The sequence below is a fragment of the Jaculus jaculus genome, chromosome 13 (genome assembly GCF_020740685.1).
Source record: "Jaculus jaculus isolate mJacJac1 chromosome 13, mJacJac1.mat.Y.cur, whole genome shotgun sequence".
NCBI lineage: Eukaryota > Metazoa > Chordata > Mammalia > Rodentia > Dipodidae > Jaculus > Jaculus jaculus.
The window spans coordinates 49,626,963-49,633,793 of record NC_059114.1 but is presented as its reverse complement, the minus strand read 5'-3'; the positions used below and the strand labels follow the sequence as shown (position 1 = coordinate 49,633,793).

General features: G+C 45.9%; 1 long non-coding RNA gene and 2 other non-coding genes across 3 annotated transcripts; all 3 read left to right on the top strand.

The window, feature by feature from the left end:
* Window positions 1-1,046: 1,046 nt before the first annotated feature.
* LOC123454212 lies at window positions 1,047-2,161 on the top strand. Its single transcript, XR_006633215.1, has 3 exons — window positions 1,047-1,155; window positions 1,513-1,558; window positions 2,048-2,161. It is a non-coding gene; the product is annotated as an uncharacterized LOC123454212 (long non-coding RNA).
* LOC123454369 lies at window positions 1,282-1,415 on the top strand. The gene has a single exon (XR_006633335.1). It is a non-coding gene; the product is annotated as a small nucleolar RNA SNORA13 (small nucleolar RNA).
* Window positions 2,162-5,880: 3,719 nt separating the features above from the next.
* Window positions 5,881-5,991, top strand: LOC123454300. Its single transcript, XR_006633285.1, has one exon. It is a non-coding gene; the product is annotated as a U6 spliceosomal RNA (small nuclear RNA).
* The last annotated feature ends 840 nt before the right edge of the window (window positions 5,992-6,831 follow it).

Here is a 6,831-nt window from a genome sequence, read left to right as displayed (position 1 = left end):
CATGGGAGGGAATACATCCCTGATACTTAAAACAGGGGTAGTCATGAGCCCTAGGGGTGTAACATCTGCTACCGTCAGGCTGTGTATATACTATGCTTATCAAACTGCCCAGTAAGCACTTTTCTTAATCTTCATACCCTTATATTCATGCTACTCTCACTTTTGGTAAAGAATCTTCTCTTTTCAGATGGCAGTGGCCTTGGGATGACTCAGAAGGTACTGTGGTGCTGGAAAGAAGTGACCGCACTGCTCAGTACTGTAATATCTCTATCACACCCTCCTAGGCTCAGGGTCCATTGCGGAAGAGGTGGCAGAAAGAATGTAAGAGCCAAAGGAAGGGTAGGACTCCTTACAATGTGCTCCCTCCAGACAGAAAATGGCCTAGACCTCACAGTGCCAGACACTACCTATACAAGACCATCATAAAAGGAGGAAAAGATCATGACATCAAAATAAAAGAGAGACTGATTGAGAGGGGGAGGGGATATGATGGAGAATGGAGTTTCAAAGGGAAAAGTGGGGGGGGGAGGGAAGGTATTACCATGTGATATTTTTTATAATCACGGAAAAAAGAATGAATTTCAAAATTCAAAACATCTTATCACATATTGACATAACAACTCGGAAGTGTTGGATTATTCTTAAAATTACCTTAACCTATTCATATGTCTTATAAACTAACTTAAGTTTTTAAAAATCCAATTGTAGTTCTCACCGTATTTCCACTGGGCATCACTGCTCACATTCTTTGTTTTAAGTACTTTTACTTTTTTGTGTGTGCCTAAACTGGCATCTAACTCTGTAGGATGACCTTGAACTCATAATGCTCCTATAATGCTCCTGCCCGCACCTCCTGCTCTTCTTGGCTCTTAACACTTGCGGCCTGCCCAGAAGGACCCCAGACCTGCAGCTCCTGCGACGACCCAGGCGGCTGCAGCGTGCAGGACCCGCCCCGCAGCCCGCGCGGCGCTTCCCCCTCCGGCCACGCGGCGGCAGGCGCGAGCGCGGCGCCGATGGTTCCGTCCGCCCCCCCCGCCCCGCCGCCGCAGTGGGCGCTCCCGGCCGCAGAAAAGCCTCGTGGGCGGCGCCGCGGCCTTTCCGCCTCGTCCCGCCGCCCCGGCTCCGCTCCGGCTCCCCAGTGAGCGCGCCGACCCGGTAGGTCCGCCCGCCCCGTGCCGGGCCCGCCCGTTGCCCTGGGCGGGAGGATTTCACCGTTTCCACCGTGACTTGCTAAACTCGGTGTCGGCGGCCTCCTCCAGCCCCCGGGGCGTCTCCCGGCGTCGCCTTTGTGTTGCCCATTCACTTTCGGAAACTAGTGAATGCGGTGTCAAAAAAGGCACAAAGCAATGCTTTCGCAGCCTTTTCCTCCCCTTGGGCTCTGTGTCTTGGGCGCAGGAGCTGCGTAAGTGACATGCTTGCACACGTGTGTGTGTGTGTGCGCGTGTGTGTGCACAAGAGTGAACGCCGCCGGCCGTGACGGTTCATTTAACCACTTTCAACCGATTTTCTCAGGGGGAAGATGGGTGCTACGAGCTGAACGACGCTTGGAAGCACAAAGGTGAGTTAAGGTGATAGCAGAGGAAGTTGTGTGGGACTTCGCCCTTAACTTGGGGTCCCATGGTATTAGTATCCATGGCTCATTTGCATTATTTTTGTTTGGGGGGTTTTGTTTGTTTGCTTGTTTTCCGAGGTAGGATCTCCCTCTAGCCCAGGCTGACCTGGAAGTCACTGTAGTCTCAGGGTGGCCTCGAACTCTGCGGTCCTCCTACCTCTGCCTGCCAAGTGCTGGGATTAAAGGTGTGCCGCCACTGCCCAGCTCATTTGCATTATGACTTACTCATTATCTTGTCCGTGAAGGTAACAGGAAGTGGGGCAACTTGTTGGTTAGCTTTTGAGGAGGCTTGGCTGGTATTAAAGAGAATTAGGAAATAAGATGTACATGGTAGCGGATATCTGGTCTATTCATGATTCTGTAGCAGAGCTCCTCAAATCTTAAGCGTGTTGAAATTCACTGTAACACATGTGGCCATTTACTTTTATCTTTTAGGATGACTTGATGAGGACCTGAAAGTTTCGTCTTGGGAAGTTGCTTGGATCATTCGAAACTTCCAGAAGTATGAGGAGTGTTGCAATATGAATAAACACGTGCTGCTTCGAGGCATCTATATTGAGTTTTGGCAGCTAAAGTTAAGCCATCTAGCTGTCAATAGCCTTAGAGTGTCTGGCAAGGCCCAGAAGGGAACCGTTCCTACTGAGTACTCTGACTGAACAAGCAGCAGGGTATGTGTACTTCAGGTCGGTATCGCTCCCCCTTTAGCAAGAGCGTCCAAGATGTTAAGTGCCAAGTTTGTTTTATGAGGTGAGCCCCACGGCGGCATTTAGATAGAAAATGTGAACATGTCCACAGTCTAGGGCCTGACAGCTTTTACTGCTTTTCCTCTTCGCTGATCCAACTTAGAGTGCACAGTGAGACATGTGAAATGCCTATTGCAAGAGCTGGTCCTGTTGGAAGATGAAGTAGGTAGAGAGCAGACCCCTCATGCTTGGGCTTTATTTTTAAATTTTTTTTTTTGTTTCTGTTTTTATTTGAGAGCAACAGGCAGACAGAGAATGAGCACGCCAGGGCCTCCAGCCACTGCTAACAAACTCCAGACGCGTACGCCCCCTTGTGCATCTGGCTAACGTGGGTCCTGGGGAATCCAGCCTTGAACCGGGGTCCTTAGGCTTCACGGGCAAGCGCTTAACCGCTAAGCCATCTCTCCTGCCCTTAGGCTTTATTTTTAAAAAGCAAGAAAGGAAAATCTGATAGGAAAACTGGGCCATTAGGTTGAACTACAAAGGCTGCAAACAGAATAAGATTACAGCAGCTAAGGCCCACTAAATAACTGAATGCTTACATTTGGGGATTAATGCTAGTTCTCACTTCTTAAAAAATATTTCTATTTAAGCCAGGTGTGGTGGCTCACGCCTTTAATCCCAGCACTCGGGAGGCAGAGGTAGGAGGATTCCCATGAGTTCAAGGCCACCCTGAGATGGCAGAGTTAATTCCAGGTCAGCCTGGACCAGAGTGAGACACTGCCTCGAAAAACCAAAAAGAAAAAAAAAATTTTTCTATTTATTTATTGGAGAGAAAGAGAGTGGGTATGCCAGGGCCTCTAACCACTGCTGATGAACCCCAGACACATGTGCCCCCTGTGCATCTGGCTTAACATGGGTCCTAGGAAATCAAACCAGGATCTTTTGGCTTTGCAAGCCAATGCCTTAACCTCTGAGCCTTCTCTTCAGATTGTGATGAGACTCAAAGCTCACCAAACTGAGAAGAAATGATCGTGCCGAGACCTCTATCACACCCTCTAAGGATCCCCTTTAAACTCCCTGTTTGTCCCCCTTAGTTACTGTATGCAGGCCACTCTGGCCATTTGGTGTGTGTATATCTAGGCTGTTTCCAGTGTCAGCGATTCTCCCATGCTCTTCCCCCTACTCTCTGGCTCCTCCTTACCTACTGGTTGGCTTTTATATGCCGCTGTGCTGCCAGGTTACTGGGGGTGGAATGGCCCAAGTGAGGTCATGGGAAGAAATTGAGTAAAAGAAGGGTGAGGAAGGGTTAATCAAAACTCAAGATGTTATGAATAAGCCATATGGAAACCTTTTTTGGATAATGGCACACCCAGAAGCCATGAACTGTTACTAGAAAACTTTCAGTGCTAGGAGTGGGATAACTTCAGGTTATTCGTTGGCCTGTTAGGTCCCTGATGCCTCCAAAGCATTACAGGCCATTGCTAAGGCTCTTGGTTTCCCACCAGAAATAGATGGTGAGATCCTATTGCTGAAGACTCCACATGCTTTGGTTGCAAGGTCACTGAGAAATCTTGCTGGAGCTGAGCTGAAAACCTCCCTGTAGACCATCTGACAGCTGAAAAAAAGACTGGAGAGATGGTTTAGTGGTTATAGCGCTTGCCTGTGAACCCTAAGAACCCAGGTTCGATTTCTCAGTACCCACATGGTGGCACATGTGTCGAGTTCATTTCCTCTCTGTCACATCTTCCAGGGCTCAGAATCCATTACAGAAGAGGTAGTGGAAAGAATGTAAGGGCCAAAGGAAGGGTAGGTGTACTTTCAATGCAGTAGTTCAGATACAAATTGACCTCACAGTGTCTATCATTACCTTCACAAGGCCCTCATAATAGGAGGAAAAGATGATGACATCAAAGCATGTAAAAGACTAATTGAGAAGGAGAAGATATGATGGACAGTGGATTTGCGAAGGGGAAAGTGGGGGAGGGAGTTGTGGACTGTTGTCAATAAAATTTTTTAAACAAAATGAAATTCCTGTGTAAGATATTTTAAAGGAAAGTTATGGTGGGGCTTGTATACATCTGCAGTCCAGGGACAGTGCTGTAGTCCTATCACTTGGGAGGTAAAGGCTAGAATTAAAAGTTATTCTCAGCTATATACTGAGTTTGAGGCCCTTCTGGGCTAAATGAGACCTCGTCTTAACAAATAAGCCCACAGTGCTTATCACAACAGCCTTAGGAGGAAGGTTATAGTGAACTAGAACGGAGGCTTAGAAACCACTCCATACTCTCAAAGCCACACTAGTCTATGAAGAGCAGCACACATGAATAATGCAGGTTAGCATGCAAAATCTAAACTACCAGGCATGAATATAATTTTCAAAAAGTGTTACCAACTTAAAGCATGGTATATTGTTGCTTCCTTGTTTGACTTTTGGAGATGAGTTCTCACACCATAGTTCAGGCTGGTCTTCAACCCACAGTGATCCTACTTAACCCTTGCCTGTGCTGGGCTTGCAGAAGTGCATTGCCATGCCTGATCTCTATTGCTTCCTTACTGACATTGTTCCAGGCTTACAGTCATTGTTGACCTTGCACCATTGCGAGTTTTCATTCCTTCAGTTCTCCAGGCTATGCCTTTGGTCTTAAGCACACCCTCCTCCTCATGCTATGTACTTTATGATAAGCAAACTCAAAGTGAATGTAATGTTTCATTGCCCTGATTACCCAAAGGAATCCCACAAAATCAGACACCTTAAAATTGTATCATTACTAACCTAGTGAACTGTGGAGCCGCTGGAACCCTGAGCATCTCTGAGGAATGGGTCACTGGAAGTTGTGTACCACGTCTGTCTTTGTGCTACAAGCGAGCACATTTTAGAGTCAGTGAACAGGGCAGTGCCTAGAATCTGATCTTAAGCTCTGTCATGGCAGAGAACTGGACTGAGTTCTGGAGCCATGAGGCTGGTAATGTCCTCAGGCCTGACTATTCATTTTTTTGTACAAGTCTTTAAATGAAAAAAAGTTACATGTACCATATTAATTTTGACACCCCCCCCCCCATCTTCCATATTTCCTCACAGCCAGACACATGATACATGTACATGCATACTGTTGTAGCCCAGACTGGTCTCTGAAGATGAACTTAAGTATACCTAACTTCATTCTCACCCCCCACCCCCAGCTGAAGTAAATTATCTCCTACATTTCAATCCTCTCCAGGAGGGTGGAGGGAAAATCTACAATGTGGGCAAAATGGCTTTAGCTTCCTGTCAGGGGAAGCTGATTATTGTCTCAGCTGTGAACTGACCTGTCATTAAGAATTTAATATTTGCTTGAAAATCACTAAGTGAAAAGTTCTCACCACAAAAAAAGTTATACATTTTAACACATCTACTACCAGCTTGATTTAATGATTTCATAATGTAAACATTAAAATATCACATATATACCTTAAATTTGTACACATTTTCAATTATGTGTTACTTTTGAAAGATCAATGTTTGGCTAAAACTGACGGGAAGATAAATGTATCTTCTTATGCCCACTGAACTGCCCTGTAAGCACTTTTTAAAATGTTTATACCGTGCTCACTTCGGCAGCACATATATTAAAATTGGAACCATATGGAGAAGATTACCATGGCCCCTGCCTGTGCAAGGATGACACACAAATTCGTGAAGCATTCCATATTTTTATAAAGATTGTTACACTGGAAAAAATGTTTATACCCATATGGTCAGGCTTTGCAGCAAGCATAATTCTCAGCTGGGGCAAAGCACCTGACCAAAACCAACTGTTGGGAGGAACGGATTTATTTTGGCTTATAGCTTCAGGGAAAGCTTCATGATGGCAGGGGAAAGCATGGCATGAACAGATACTGGGCATCACCTGTGCCCAACAGGAGGTGAGAAACAGTAGCAGGAGAGTGAGCTGAACTCTTATTTAGCAAGGAGGAGCTGGCTATAACACCCCTAAGCTCACCCCCAACAATTCACCCTCACCATCAAGGCTCTACCTCCCAAATTGCCATCAGCTGGGGATCAAACATTCACATGAATTTATGGGGGAAAGAGACTGATTCAAAGTACTATAATAATTCTCTTGGAATTAAAGTGATTAAGTTTCAGTAAAAGAATCAATTTAAAACATAAAATGGATAATATTCATCAAAAGAACAAAAGTCCCTTGCACCTATCTATCACATACAAATGAGCAACTGATGGGAGACGAGATGACAGTCACTGAAGTGAGAAATAAGAACCCGTTTGTTTTAGAGACACGATGTCACTTTTCCAGGCTGGCTTGGGGTACACTATGTAAATTAGACTGGCCTCAAACTCATGTCTCCAAAGTGCTTGGATTACAGGCGTGTGAGCCACCGTGTCCGGTCAATGTGAGAGGGTTTTTGTTTGTTTCTGCATGTGTGTGTGGTAGGTATGATGTCGTGTGTGGTATGTACCCGTGTGTGCGCAGGCTGAGACCAGAGAACTGTGGGCTTCCCCCTGCATTGCTTTTCTGCTTGTTTCCTTGGGTA